The 15,808-nt window shown below is 34.1% G+C and overlaps 1 protein-coding gene across 4 annotated transcripts in view; it reads left to right on the top strand.

The window, feature by feature from the left end:
- SLC25A21 (solute carrier family 25 member 21) overlaps positions 1–15,808 on the top strand; it is a 222,504-nt gene that overhangs the window by 91,592 nt on the left and 115,104 nt on the right. Inside the window, exon 2 of one of the 4 annotated variants that reach the window (XM_052696865.1) lies at positions 4,166–4,257. The exons of the other annotated variants lie outside the window; for them this stretch is intronic. The gene's annotated coding sequence lies outside the window, so the exon portion shown is untranslated. The remainder of the gene's footprint in view (positions 1–4,165; positions 4,258–15,808) is intronic. 4 annotated transcript variants of the gene reach the window in all.

Genomic DNA, 15,808 nt, shown 5'->3' with positions numbered 1-15,808 from the left:
TTGTTTAAACTAACCTATATATTTTTAAAAATCATAAAACCTTGTGGCAGAGAATACAAAGGACTTAGGAAATTTTTTGAAGACTAACCAATATTGTTAAGTGTTTTATTTCTAGTTTTAATTGTCTAGCTATGCCTAGCAGCTTTTTTATACTATTATATCTTTGCCTAAATGAAGGGTATTTTGTTATCAAACATACCATCCTAAATGTACAAATTGAAACTCTGAATTTACTTCTCATAAAATTATTTGAAAGCAAAAATGAAATCACATCACATGTGAAACCCAACAAAGTTCTAACATCGCAATAGAAATGACATACAGCACAACACATGTTCTACCTCATTTTTTCATATAATTGGGCCAGGTTTTTTTCTTTGTTTTAATTTGGAGCATCTTAGATTTGGAGGTCATTACTAACTTTTTTTCAAAAAAATGATGCAAATAATGGTTGTGGGGTTTTTTGTCACCATTTTATAGCAAAGTAAATGAGACATGTGCTGTGCAGTTCCACCAGACCTAGAGCAGACTGGAAAAGATATAAATATGTCAGTATTATAGGAGGAAAAATACATAAATGCACATGGTGACTCTCTTAAGTCTTGGGCTCAGTGTGATACTAATTCATTTCTGTGACATTTGGAATACTTCTCCCAACATTAATAGTAAGTTTATAGTGGGGGGTAATTCTGACAGACACAGTGTTGAAATAAAAACTTGAAAGAATGTCCATCAGATTATACAGGTGCACAGAACATGCATTTGCAGTGATTGATGATCTTTTTGTTAAAGGTTGACATAATGTTGAATGGAATGTTTTGTTTATATGCGGTGGTCTGGTTTATTGACTGGTACCAAAATGTATGACCAAACTGGGACTTGGTATAGTGTCTTTTTTTCTTCATTTTTTTCTGGATAAAAAATCTGTATTGACCTTTTCTCTCCCATCATGAGTTCATGGATGACCTTAGATTATTTTATAACTACTATTTTTCTTAATCTAATTTTTCCTTTTAAAAATACTCCATTGAACTGAAAATTTCAGATGAATATTTAAAGAATATTTAGAGAAAGGATTCTGGGATTGACTTTCTGAGCAGATGTTATAGAACTTTGTTTACCTTCATTTTCTTACTGAAGGCAAAAATAACAGTTGATATACAATTCAAATACATCTGTCTTCAGTTTGGAAGATTATTTCTGTTGAATTTCGTGTAAAGAAAAATCTCTAAGAAAATGGGAGAACGTCAGCTCCTAACAATTGCAAATGGAACTGGAAGATCATGTCACTATTAATAAATTAATTATTTTTTCTCTTTTACACAATCAAATCAGTAGAATAATGGATATCTTCACTTACAGCTCAGAATACTACACTTTAAATTGCACCAGCCTGTTATCTGAACCCAGAATTAAAATTAAAACTGTGAATATATGCATATCCAAAACCATTCTTCAAATCCATGTAAAACTTAAGTTCCACTCTGGAAGCAGAATTTAATATTTTAGGGTACTTTCTGATATTCAAAATACTAAAGAACAAGCAAACAAAAAAATTTGGCAAGGTATATTAACAACATTATCACAAGAAGAGCAGCATACATACTGCTCTTAATTGAAATAAATGTGAAATGAGAACTTCTTCAGCCCTTCAGTCCAAAAAAATAGGCTCAATATCTCTTCACATAGATAGGGTACTTTATACATTGTTTGTTTTTCACCTGGCCTTAAAATAACAATATCAAGAAAGTAGCAATCAAATGGTCCAGGTTGTCTTGGCTCATGGATATCTTTAGAGACGCATGGAGAATGTAGTCTTTATCTGTATCTTTTCAGCTTCACAGTGAGCATCTGGCTTGTGAAAAATCATGGAAAGTACTCCAGGGCTCTCCAGCCATCTCATTTTTTTAATATCTTATCTGCATAGGAAGAGAATCTCCTTCATCTGTTAGTCTGAATAACCACTTCTGTCTGATGGTCACTGTATAGATTCTACTATATAAAATGTCTAACATTACAGTTCGTAGATTTTCCGCTGTACTGTTCACAGATACTGTAGAAAAGTGACAGCTGTTAGTGCATGTACAGTTCAGGCCTTAGGCCACCAGGAGTTAACCTGTCCAAGAACTATTCCCTTCCAGCAAATTGGAACTACTTGAAATAATTTAGCTAAACTAGGACTGTTCTATACATCTGATTTTAGTTCTGAAGGAACTCAGTTCAGAATCTTTTCTAGTTGTGGTCAAGCCATTTTAACCAGGAAATAATTACTTCTTTCAGTCATCTGAATGTCTCTCCAAATTTGTAATGGTTGTAAGGGTGTAAGCTTGGTGATAGCTAATGCTCTTTAGGGCTCTGTAATTTTATTTATTTTAATTTTTTTTTCTCTCTTACCCTGTTAACTAGAGAAGTAGGAGGTACTTGAATGTAGAGGTCAGATATCAGTATTGAAAGAATGACAAAACACTCTTTACCACTCACACGAAAATGTTCTATTCTCTTCCTTGTGAGAAAGAAGTTAAAGAACTGGGTAGAATTACAGACATCAACTGAGGGTATATCAAGGGAGGAGTAAATAAAGGAAGCTAAGCTTTACAAAGCACAGTGAAGGGAAGTTCCTGTGCTCAACAAAATTTACTGTGAGAGTAGGGACAAGTAAACTTCAGTACAACTAGAAGAATATTAGAGTATGGTCTGTTTTGAAAGAATTCAGTGATTAAAAATAACTTATTTTTGAAAAACAACTCATCATTTATGAATGCTCAGAGGACTCCTTTGCATTTTGGATATCGTAGACAGTGCTTACATTATCTAGGAAGCCTTAGGCAGTACTAACTACTTTGCTTAATGCTGCGTAGAATTTACCATGATTGATTCAGTAGGGACTGAATGAAAAGGCATTTCACTGTTCTTTCTTCTGTATTGTCACTGGCTTCACATTTGCTTTGTAAATGGAACTAAAAATAATCATCAGGCTAATCAACTAAATCATGTTAGTTTTTATCTGCAAAAACAGGTAAACTGTAAAGAACTGTGTAGCTATCAAACTGACAGCTGCTAAATGTTGCCAGTGAATATTCTTCATTTTGTCATATTCTTCCATTTAATATTTTGATTTTGATTAGCACTTTGAAAAGCTTAGTTTGGCATATAAATCCCAAATTCAGGAACAGTTGCATAGAGTTGCTGCTTATCACAGTGTAAATTAGGAGAAACATCAATGCTATTTTTTACTTTTTTTGTTATTCACAAATGTAAACGCAGTAGTATGTAAACACAATATAGCATGCAATTTGAAAATATGGAATCTGATGTTTTAGCACCAAAATTAAGCTCCCGTGCTGTACTGAAGTAATTAGAGGACTTATACACCTGCAGGGAATAAGACTTTGTCTCAAATAAAATTACTGATGAAAAACAGGTTTGTATTATAATACTATTTTAGAAAACCTGCCACCTCAAAATGTATTTTCTGTATAATACGTTTAAAGAAAAAGTACATACAGGTAGATATTCAGGTCTGACTATGCAAGGGAAGTTAAACATGCATCAGGTGTATATGTGTCAGAGCCTGCTGGAAAACTCTATGTCATGCAATTCAGAGCAGACCTGGGAAATCTATTCATCATGAGCTGCAGACCACCACCGTGTTTGCAGTGCAAAAAGCTAGCCTTTCTTTTCTGGATAATAAATGATCACAGAACTGGAAATGAGTCAGACCTTTCAGACCAGCCAAAGACAAACTATCTTTGATTCCAATACTCTTGATTCACCTGTGCATATTCCATGTATTACTCAGGTGCTAAGCAGAAGTGCTTTTTGTCTTCAGGGCTGAAAGACCCTTTAGTTTAAATTAAGGACGTTCACTGGTCTTCCTTGAGAAAGTAAAATAAATTTGCTAGTGGTTACTAGTTGTAAAAAGCTGTTAAAATACACAAGTTCTGCCTCATTTCCAGTGAAATGCTGTGACTTAAGAACACTCGTTTATTGTTACACAGTGTGCTGCCAGACAGTTCAGGTAGATGAAATCTGATTCTCACTGCTTTAAGCATTTCATTATCACTTATGGGTTGTTTCAAAAGACAAGGAAAATATAAAACTGCATAGAGTGAAGTAGTAACTTGCAGCTGAGACTTTTTAGTGTTTTGTTGTTGTTTTTTTTTAGTAAATTGACTGCATTTCACCTTTGACTCAGAAGGACCTGACGGTTTTCTATTGCTGAAGAAGCAGGTTTTCTTAATGACGGTGCTATCAGAGGTGAGATGAGTGAAGGAAGCTGTAACATTAAGAGATACACAAGAAATATTAAAAGCTTGACTGGGCAAGTCAGCCTGTGTCAACAGTCATGCTAAGAATATCTGTCACAGTAGAAGCTGTGCCCAGTCTGTGATACCCTGACTGCAAGCTAGGTATGCAGTTAGACTGCTGAAGTGTAGCCCTGTTCATTGACCTGTTACAGTGATATGAAGTGTTAAATGTATTTTTAGGTAAGCTGTCTCTGCTAAATCTAGACAGCAAACTACTTTTGATTTATTCCTGCTATTGCTTTTTCTAAGCACTTTTTCTGATTTCTTATGAATGTGTGTATTAATTATATACCTTCGAATTTTAGACCTTTTAGTTTCTTGTTCTTCTAATCATAATGTTCAAATGTAAGCATTAATACTGGATGAAAATAGCAAAAATTGCATGTTTAAATGCAGTTAAATAACTTTGTCATGTCCCTTTGATGCATAAGAATTTGTGTCCATGTTGAAACAAATCATAGAAGAGTTCTTAACTATATTTGCTTGGCATCCTTGCTGTCTTCTCCTAAGGCAATGATGCTTCCATTTTCCAGGCTACAGCTGCTTTTAGAAAACAGTAGAAAGCCTTGCAGGCATCTGTTGTTTACTGGATTGCTAATTCTTATTTAAAGCTCTTAACACTAGTCTTTTATGACATTATACTTTAGAACTTACAAAATACAAGTGCATTTGAACAAGTGTTACAGTTCATTGTTAAAATTATTATAGGTTAATTCTGGAATTAACCTACTTGCAGAAAGTAATTTTGCATTTACAACTTCCTGTTCTATATGTAAACAGTTTGTATAATTAGCAGCTTGTTAACAGGTTGTGGGATTTTTTTTCTTTCCTTTTTATTTTTTTCTTAAGTTGATATAGGAAGATTTAAAAATTATTTGGGTCATAAATCCTTCTACTTTCAAAATCCTTATTTGTATTTTCAAATGTGTTAAACATTGTAACACTTATTGCTGTAATTTCTTTTTAGGAATCTACTTATGTAAGTTTCTTAACTATACTAATAGAAAACCTATTATTTCTTAATTTTATCCTCAGTGGAGCCCTCTAAGACAGAGAAGTATTAGCTTAATTAGATAGGCAAGGAACTATAACGTCAGATAGATTGAATGGCACACAGAGGTCACACAGAGGAAGCCTGTGGTTGGGCTGAGAATTGCAGCAAGGTCTCTTGAGCCTGATCTAGTCTCATCTTTTGTTTAGAGCTATATATTAAGCCATTTGTTATTTTAATTCTCATTTAGTACTTGTGTTAGGCTGGGATTTTCTTTTTTAAAATAGAACTTTTTATAAATCCTTAGAGCAATCCCTAGATCTTCACTGAAATGAAACTTAAACAAAAGCTGCATTTTTCTTTTGGAATTTTTTTCTTAACTTTCTTTAAGAGTTGGGGTTGTTTTGTGTTTGGTTGTTTGTTTTTTTTTTTTACTTCTCTGAACGTTCTGCTTTTGTGGAATTGAGAAATAGAAGAAGAAACTGCAACATCTTCAACCTTGCAAAACTTAAGACTAGCAGGAAAACTTAGCGGAAAGTTTTGCTTATGGTGTTGTCCCTTTAGGCAGATATGAAAGAAAAGAAGTGCACAAGTGGTCAACTTAATAACTCATAAAGTTATTAAGAACCTTGGAGAGGTGGTGTCAGTTTTTTGCTCTCAGGGGCTTGGAGAATATGGATGTTGATAACTTGTGCAGCCATGCCACAACCATCCTACTTTAATTAGATAGGGAAGGAAGCAGATGACTGGTGATACAAAAACCCACTGACCAAATTTTTCTGCCCATCGCAGGCAAATTCTGCCTGATTTCTACTGCTATATCTGCTTCACTAAGTAGTTCCACAGTTCTTGCACTGTCCTCAGCCTTAACATGGGTTATTAGCACATGTATTTTGAGTTTGGATGATTTGCTAACACATGCTTGGGCAAAATTAAAAATGTTTTTGCAAATCATCATGTTGCTATACTGTGCATATCAGAGAGATTATCATGTCTGTGCAAAGTAACCAATTTTCCTTTTATACCTTGTAAAGAAGGTGCAGTGAATGAAAATGAATTCCCCACCTCCATAGCTATGAAACTCGTGTCTAGTTTCTACAGGTGAAACATTATTAGAGCTCAAGTAGTTCTTGAATTTAAATTATTTATTATTTACTTATCACTAGAGGTATCTTTTCATGTCATAGTACCACTTAAAGAGCTGTAATGTCCGTATGCAGTAACACTGAATATTGCAAATATTGTAATGTTTGAAAAGGTGTTGCATTCTAGGAAGGAATTTGTAAATGCTTTTCCAACCCCTTTTATTTTAATTGCTATGATGGATCTTGCCCTTTGATGTTTGCTTTCCAGCATGAGTACTCTAACAAACATGTTTACTTGTAAGAACATTCACTGAAAGAACAAACTGAAAGCATATACTGCTGACTACTTCCAGAACAAGAATTAGGAATCTGTGTTGCAAGTAATTATAGTGAACATCGAGTTCAGGCAAAATTCTCACACGCTAAGGACAACCCAGTATATCATATTATTTGCCACTCAAAATATGCTTTTAAAGTGCGGATATTCTCACTGAAGTCATTTACCTCTGCCTGTGCTCTATTCTTCATAAGAATTTGTTCAGTGCAGAAAGTTGACTGTTTATTCCAAGCTGTGTATTTGCAATGTGTAGCCATCACTTCCCATATAAGGAATGTGTAAGGAAAAATATACTTTTCACTGGAAAACAGCTCCTAGTATAGTGCATATTACTGAAATCTACAAATGTTTAATTGGTTGGTTGACTATTTACTTGTTTGAACTTTTCGAGATAGAATCTATATGTATTACATAGAAAGAGAGTGTTGGTGTTTTTCAAATTCTCTGGTGCTAAGCTCTATACTTCAGCTTTTAAGTCTTCTGAAAAGTATAATATAAGGTAGGATAGCCTGCCTTTTTTTTGGTTTTTTTTTTTCCCCTTCTTTCTCTCTAGTGTGAACCTTGGTTGAATGAATTAGCCTTCAGACCAGAGCATTAAGAACAAGTAAATCTGTTTGCTTCGCTGAAGGCAAACAAGGGTGAAATGATTTAAAGTCAGGTAATACAACACCATGAGGGCGTCTCTTAGTGAGTTCCTGTGCATGTGCCTTACTTCTTATGATAATAATGGTCTGTGGTAACGTGTTCTAATACATGTTCCCACAGAACTGCATAACTGTTGCAAAATGAATATGGGTTAAAAAAAAAGTCCTAAAAATGGTCATCCAGGAGAAATCAATGTTTGCTACATTCTTCTAGAATTCCTCAATCCATGGACAAGGATGTAGTGGTTATAAAAAAGAAAAGAAATAACTTCAGGGAATGTTTCAAGTGCTGGAATAGAATAGAATAATTTTTCTGAAGCTGTGACAAGGGATGTGAGTAGAAGATATTACCTTAAATTGTTTCAATAAGATGTACTATTTTCCCATATAATTCCTGTATCTTAGTAAAATGACCATTCCCAAAATCCTTTTCCTCTTCTGTGATATTATGGGATGTGGAGGGAAGCCCCCTCAGATGTCTGGCATTAGCACCTCACTTTACCACGTCTGCTGAAGGAGAACGGCAGTGGGAAGACTGGCATCATTTATTTGGCTTGAGTTCTGACACCTGTGTCCTGCAGCAAATTTTCTTTTTTGGAACTAAATCCCAAATTCTAGTGTAAGAAGTTTTGGCAAAATTTCAGCGGAATTTTTGCCTGCTCCTATGTTAAGAAATTATCTATGGAGGGGAAAAAAAAAAAAAGGAAACTAAGTGAGTGGTCTAACCCATGCATATAATTACACTGAATTATTCATTGAATTTGGTTTCTTAAATTTTCTAGTGTTGGTGCTTTCTTGTGTCTCAGAAACATTGCTCCTATAGTTTTTCTTTGTCAAGCTTTCTTTAAAGACATATTATGGCAGTAACACAATACTAAGAAGACATATTCAGAGCAGAAGGCAGAGAGAATGGTCACACTGTTTTTTTAGCCTTATTCTAAGTGCTGTCCGTGCTACCAGTCAGCCTCTTCATCTGAGACTTTTCCCCTACATCTGAAGATCTTAAAAATGCAATGTTTTCATTCAGATTTAGAATGTAATGTTCCACATTACAATGAATCAATTAAAGGTGTATTCAGAGCCAAAGGATCTGTAGGGGTGTCATTTCAATACGGATAGGACTTCTGACACAGTAGATCCAAATCTTACTGTTTACTCATCCCCTCCAGGAAATCAATTTAAAAAAAATATATGTTTTAAGGTTGTTAAAATAGCAAGTAGCTTAAAAGTAATCCTAGGTGTACTTGTCTACTACCTTTATCCACTAGGTGACAGTACAGCTCTTTTACCTTTTGTATCTTTGTCCATAGGTGTTTTTTAAAAAGTCGTGTTATACACACTTAAGAACATGTTGTTTTCAGCTGAGAAGTACGTGCTGTGTGCTTTATTTTTTTTTTTGTAATGGGAAAAAATTCTGTGCAGAATTTTTTATCAGTATAGTTAATTAGTATAAACAACATTTCTCATCGTTGGGCAAACATATTTACTTTTAACTGTGAAAGGCACTACCGAGTGCCTTAGCTGTGGTCTGATAAATAACTATCGAAAAAGCAAACACTGGAAGTAACTGAAAAAATAATCGGTTTGCAGCCCCAAGGTAAGATATGCAAAACAGTTATGTTTTTATTTGTCTATGAGAAAGGAGCTTAAATTAGTAAAACTGTATTTTAAATAAAGAATAGATTGCACAGTGTAACTGACCTTTGTTTAGATGGCTTGTTACAGGTATTGGTCAAAAATAAGTTACACACTTTCTGAACTTCTACTGTTCTATGTCCCAGGGCTACTGATATGAAAGAATTGTGTTTTAAAATGTAGTTGTCTTTTACTTCAGCAGTTATTTACTCCTTACTTTTTGTAAATTTTTTAGAAGCCCAAACACTGGAAAGTAGAAGGTAGAACTATATTTCCTTGTAAAGCTGCGTGCATTTTGGAAAATGACCCTGCTAACATTCATTTCTCTCTGCTGCTCTAGACTTCAGTAAATTAAATCTGAAAGTAGACAAATTCTGTAGACAAATTCCCTCTACCACTGTCCCTGCACAAGATAAAAATTACTGTAAAAATTAATTTTAGTACAGATAAATACCATTTAAGTGTATAATAAATCAAACTGATCATTTTTCAGTTATATAAAAAACAGGTGAAAGTATTTTAAAAGACCAGGAGTGTAATACCTTTGTTAATAATAAACAAGTTTTTGAATGTATTTGATAATGGCACATCTTTTCAATGATTTTTTTTTTTTTTTTTTGTTACACTTTCAATTTGGGTATTGCTTGTATTTTGTGTAACTGTATATTCTCACTAAATAGATGTGATTCCTCTTAAAGAAAAGGACTTTGTTACACAGTAGAATTATTTGATTTTATCCTTGCGGTGCTACTCTCTGAGAATAAATCTTTAAAACAAAAATCTAAATATTAGATAGACAAATTAGATACACAGAGTAAATATTGCATATTAATTACAAAACATGCTAGTCAGCAAATAAAAAAATGAAATACATTCACTCACTTGATGAGCACCCTGAACGTGAACCTTTTAGGTTTATTTTGAATATTTAGGAAAAAAAAAAAAAAGACTCGTGGTAGTTTCCTCACTACTCCTTGACAGAATTTCAGTATGATTTACAGTACTAATTGTTAGCTGAAATTTTGACAGGATTTATGCTCTGGTTACAAACATTATTCCCCGCAATGGTGCAAGTTGGAATAGAATTTGGCCCATTTCTGTTTAATGGCTGAGGATCATGTGTGGCTTGCACATTTAAAATTTATGATAGAGCATTACAAAGGATCGCCTTGTATGTTGACTTAGAATTTCTAGTGACGCTAAAGGCTGGCTTATTTCAGGGCTTCGAGTGAAATGCTGTGGTTCGCCTTTGAGACATCATTTAATATATATGTATATAACTGCTATTTGGTTTTGTGTTTGTTGTTGTTTTTTTTTTTTACTACAACATGAAGTGAGAATACTTCACTTTTTAAAGAGTTCATCCACAACTTGCATCATTTTCCTGCTTTTTTTCTCAGACAGTCAAGATCTAATACCTTTTACGTTGTCAAATGCATGCTCATTGTGGTAATTGATCATATTTCAGGCAGATACCATCTTTTTGCTTCACAACATAAGAAGCATTTCTGTACCATTCAGTTTTATACTAGTAGAGTGAAATAATCTACATACATGATGTTAATTAGTTACACAAATAATAGGCACTAATGTTAAACAAAATTTACTGAGCTTTTAACTGAGAGATGATTTAAAAAATGCAAAAAAATTGTACTTACAAAAATGCCGCAATTTTCTACAATAATTCAGGAATCAGAGAGGCATTCCCGTTCATAACTTTCTGGTAAACAATATATAATTTCCACAATCAAATTGTAGTTAAGGGTGTTTATGACCAAACTCAGCCATTACAGAAAAAAAGAGAAATTATAAAATACTTTTCTATCAGTGTTTTTTTTTAAATATATATCTGAAAATTTCTACTATCTTGAGGTGCACATAAATCAAAGTTAATGGTTTTCTGACAGAGTTAAAGTACATGTAAAGTACATCTGAGCAAAAGAACATGTTATCTTACAAGATGCAATTTCAGAAACCTAAAAAATATTAGTGTTAACAAAATATTAGTATTTGAGAGGAATTAGCTGTGTTTTGTATATGTTTTCCCAAAGCAAAACCTAAGCTCTATCATACGTTGCAAGCAGATGCTGTAAGCAGTTTGTAAGCACAACAAAAGTAACTAGAGATTGCTTTTGAAGGGCATCTGGTGCAGTCTGTTTCTTACCTTCCTCATATTACACTAATGACTCTAGTTATTTGTGATTTATAGCAATGCAAGAGAAGCATCAGATCAGTCATGCTCTTAGCAGCTCCCTCTACAAAATAGGGTATGAAGCAATACCTTTGCTGCTAAAGTTTGATCATCATTATTCCATGTTTCACATGGAAAGGAAAAAAAAAAAAAAAGACGTTTAATTCTGAACTTGCTGAAATCTGTAAAAATAAAGCTTTCTGTCAGCTTCAGCAGCTATCGGGTCAAGCCCTGTATTCTGATCCTGCAAGGATTTAAATGCCTTCTCATAAATCCATTAACTTCACATAAGCAAAATCACTGGTAATCTGGGGGCCTTGAATTTTAGCATTAGTTTTTTTTTATTTACTTTGTTTCGTTTTATAAGTTTTAGTTGCATCATTCACAGTTGAGGTGTTTTCTTTTTATTTGAATTTTTTTTGTATTTATTTCTTTACAAATTTTCATCTAGACAATATTGGAAATGTGCAAAAGAAAGTTCTCTTAGCTTAAGGAACATACGACTAGTTGGAGGATGAGGTTTAAGAACTATTGTCATTCAAATTAAATGAAAAATTGGAATGTTAACACAGAATGTAGTAGTTGGAAGGATAGCATCTGGCTTTTGTCTTTTCAGTTGCAAGAACTGCCTTTCCTATTAAAAATGGCTAAGGACCTCACAGCATTCAGTGTTTTACAGCAAAATGCATAGAATCTAAATGTAAAGTTGGCAGCATTATTTCAGAGACTTTGAAGAGTATAGCCTCTAGATAGTAGACAAACCATAGCATCATCTGTCAACCCTTAGCTGAATAGTTTATTGCTAACATTAGGTAACACTAGGATACTGCAATCTTTTTGCAGCACAAGCAAGAAGGCAAGGCTTTTTCTCCCATTTTAAGTAACAACAATAGACTCAGAAGTGACATTCATTGTTATCTGTTTCATATGAATCAATTTGTAATAATGTATTAATTATCTGTAAGTAGCAGCTATTTCAGTACTTTCTTCGTGCTTTGGGATGCTCTGTCTGTGTTTCTCTTCAGTTCTTCCCTAATATCTTCCCATAACCTCATTACCTGGCTAGCACCCATGTGATTTTACTGTTAGGCAGAGTCAGCATGAACTATGGCTAGATTGGTGCAGTGGCTGCATAAATAGACTTGTAATTAATAGCTGCAACTAGATATATGACTGTTGAATGCACAATTATTTATTTATTATTTCCCTTTAAATAAAATACTTATTTCTCTTTAAATAAAAGCAGGTAAGACTATCAGACTGAAAACCTGTCTAGCTTGACTTTCCAGCAGCTGATTTAAATAATAATAATAGTAATAATAATTTAAAATATTTTTTTTATATCTATCTCTGTGATATTTTTAATTGAAATTGGTCAGTCACAAAATCCCAGATACCTGAGATTAGAAGGGATCTCTGGTGGCAGTGTCCATATCAACTTCATTTCAAAGAATTCTCAGGAAGGATCGACTGCTCCAGGCTATGCCCACTTAGGTTCTGAGTAACTTCACAACCGGTCTGGGTAACCTGTACAGTCACCTTTGTGAGAAGAGTTTTTCTTATGTTGAAACAGTTTCCTGTATTTTAGTTTTTCAGCTTGCCTCTTGTCCTGTCCCTGGGCACCAATGCGAAAGAGCAGTCTGGCTTCGTCAGCCGCAGCCCACACATGAGGTTTTCACATATAGTGACAAGATCTCCCTGAGCCTGCCCTTCTCAGGGCAAAGCAGTGCCAGATCCCAGACTTTCCTTGACTTTCAGAAGTTCCTGTCTCTTTTGGGCCCTGTGTTGGACTTGCTCCAGTTTGTCCACATCCCTTCTGTTCATGCACAAGACAGTACATGCTGCCTGTCACCGTTCTTACCATTCTGTCCTGCAGAATGTATGTATGAAAGCTGTACTTACTGAGCAGTCAGAGGTGATTATTTTTTTGTGCATCGGTTCAAAAACTATCAGGCAATGGGATTAAAAGTATACTTGATTTTCTTCTCTGTATGTAAAATAATCAGAAGTGCAGAAGTTACAACAAGGAATACTTGCAGAATTCTTCACAGCAAGAAAGCAGTATCTTTGCTGTAGCCAACAGTACTGTTTGTTGTTCAGGATAAACAAACTTTGATAAAATAATCTAGTACACTGGGAAAGTAATGCCTCAATCCCATGTGCTGCTTGCACCTCAATTTTTAATGACTTTTATGCAGATTATATAAACATATGAGTGATCTGCAGAAAGTACTTGAATCTTCCAATTTTGATGTGCTCTCCGACACAATTTGTTTTCAAAGAAGTCACTTTAGCTGGAAGCTGTGAATTTGGAAATTGTTCTGTAGTATGGGCATAACATTCTTTTTACTGATTTCAGTAGTTAAGACTTGGACCAAAAATATGCCTATGAATTGTACACATTTTTAGGTAGTTACACTGTAGAATAGCCATTAAATATTAAATGTGCTTGCACCTCATCAAATTTGTTTGGGTTTTTTTATATTACTATTTGTATTCTTGCTTTGAGTTACCTGTCATTTGGTTAAAGAAACATGATGTATTCCAATACAGAAGTGGCAATTATGAAAAAAGCCTAGAAAACAGGCATAGCGAAGTGAGATAGACATACAGGAAAAAGCAATTCTAATCTGCAAGTTCTTTCTCCATTTTTGCATTTCAAAAGAATAAAATGCTATTTGTTATAATAGCATTACACGTAAAATAGCATTTTATTATAATCTCTAAAAACAAAAGGAATTTTAAATGTAATGCTCTACAGAATGCGATTGTGTCAGGATTTTTGCTGATCTTTGTATTTGATAATATGCTTTGATATGCAAGTAGTGATGGAAGAATTGTCTTCAGTCAGAAAGATATTTAGTGAGCCCACAATTAGTGACATCAATTAATAAAGGTTATTGTGACCTTTAATGAATATTTAGATAGATTAATTGAAGAAAGTAACATATGCTATTTCTCTAATTAATTACTGATACTCTAATTTAATTTTGCAAATAGAAAATACATTTTTTAAACAATATCCAAAATTCCATTTCTTTTTGCTATTATTTTTATAGTATACCAAATTACTTCCTCATCCTGAAAACTTTTTATGCATTCTTTTTCTGAGTGTACAAATGAACCTGAAGGACAAGTTATTTACAAAAACTGAGCACCAAAATTTTCAGGAGATCACTGCTTAAGACCATCAACTGATGTAGAACGCTAAATGAGAGTTACTTACTCAAAATCTCTTTTGTCCCTTGCTTCTCAAGTAATATTAGCAATAAACACACAGCAAATTAGTTTTCCAGCTTTATTCAGAGAGATAATTCTGCTTACCAGTAGGAGTTCAAAGAGTACCAGCCATTAAGGGACTCAAATAGAGTAGGAAAGAAAACATCAGGGCAAGAACAGATAGAAGAGCTTCCATTGGAAAAGCATGTCATGCAACTTAGCTGACAAATCTCCAAGAGAAAATTGTTCATAAAGTCAAAACTTCAGCTCCTCCCCAGTGTCTTTTAGAGGTTTATGAGCAATAGCAAAAAAAACTTATTTGATGAAGGATCATGGTAGAAGGAGAATGTTTGTGTTTCAGCTTCGTAAAGCAAATGCAAATTAACTTGTGGCATTTGGGATTTACTAATATTGGTCCCTATTGATTTGTTGGATTTTTCAGTTGTGATTCATGGGGTTGTGAACAGAGAAGATGCAGACCACTGACCTGATACTGATGAAACACATGCAGATAAAAACTCGGAAGCAAAAAGCTGTTTGGATTTTTTCAAGCTAGAAATGCAAGGGGTTGTGATTCCTTAGCTAAATCAAAACTTTTCCCACCACAGTGTAGAAGTGCTTTGGCTAATTATTTGGATTAAGGTATTTCTCATGCTCGGCTTTTAGTCTAAGAATTTACTCAGGCAATATATACTGAAGAAAATAATTCTTACATCAATGTGTGAAGACAAAGTAAACAATGTATACTTTCTTAGTTTTATAGATACATGATGATATTCTCTGTTCAGGATTTCCTAAGTTATGCATCAGAGTTCATTCTGATGCATTCAGATGTTAGACGAAATCTTATGTTCTGCTTGCACAAGGGGCCTCTTCTACTACATTATTTCTGTTTCTTCTAAAGTTGAGAGATGTGCATACCCAGCATTTGTCAGAGTGAAGGTTCTGTCCTGTATTATATGCAGGGCTCAGCTTAGCAAGCTTGTTCCTCATGGGTTTTTTTTAACATTTCTAGATAAGTTTAATGGATCTGTTCCATTAAAAATACAGCTACAGAACGCCTATACGTTAGGGAGATTTCATATGACTCTTATTGCACCTGAAAAAATAGTTTCATTTTCAGCCCTAAATAGTGAGAGAACAACATCAATGTTTCATGGCTTTACATTTTAATATACCAGGTGAGAGAGCTACTCTTCAGAATGGTTGTCATGCTAGTTTGAAAAAAAACACAAAAACTTGTGAGCTTTCAGGAGTTGAACAGACTGTGCTGGCTGAGTGCCAGTGTAAGTAAAATGTGCAGAAATGTAATGGCCTGGAGCAAACTAACAAATGAGTCTCTTGCATGAGGTTAGAATTGAGATCTGGGAAAAACAAGAAAATGCATGTCATCAATATT

Source organism: Tympanuchus pallidicinctus, unplaced genomic scaffold (assembly GCF_026119805.1).
Source record: "Tympanuchus pallidicinctus isolate F22 unplaced genomic scaffold, pur_lepc_1.0 scaffold3, whole genome shotgun sequence".
In the NCBI taxonomy this organism is placed as follows: domain Eukaryota; kingdom Metazoa; phylum Chordata; class Aves; order Galliformes; family Phasianidae; genus Tympanuchus; species Tympanuchus pallidicinctus.
This window is presented reverse-complemented; position numbering and strand designations above follow the sequence as displayed.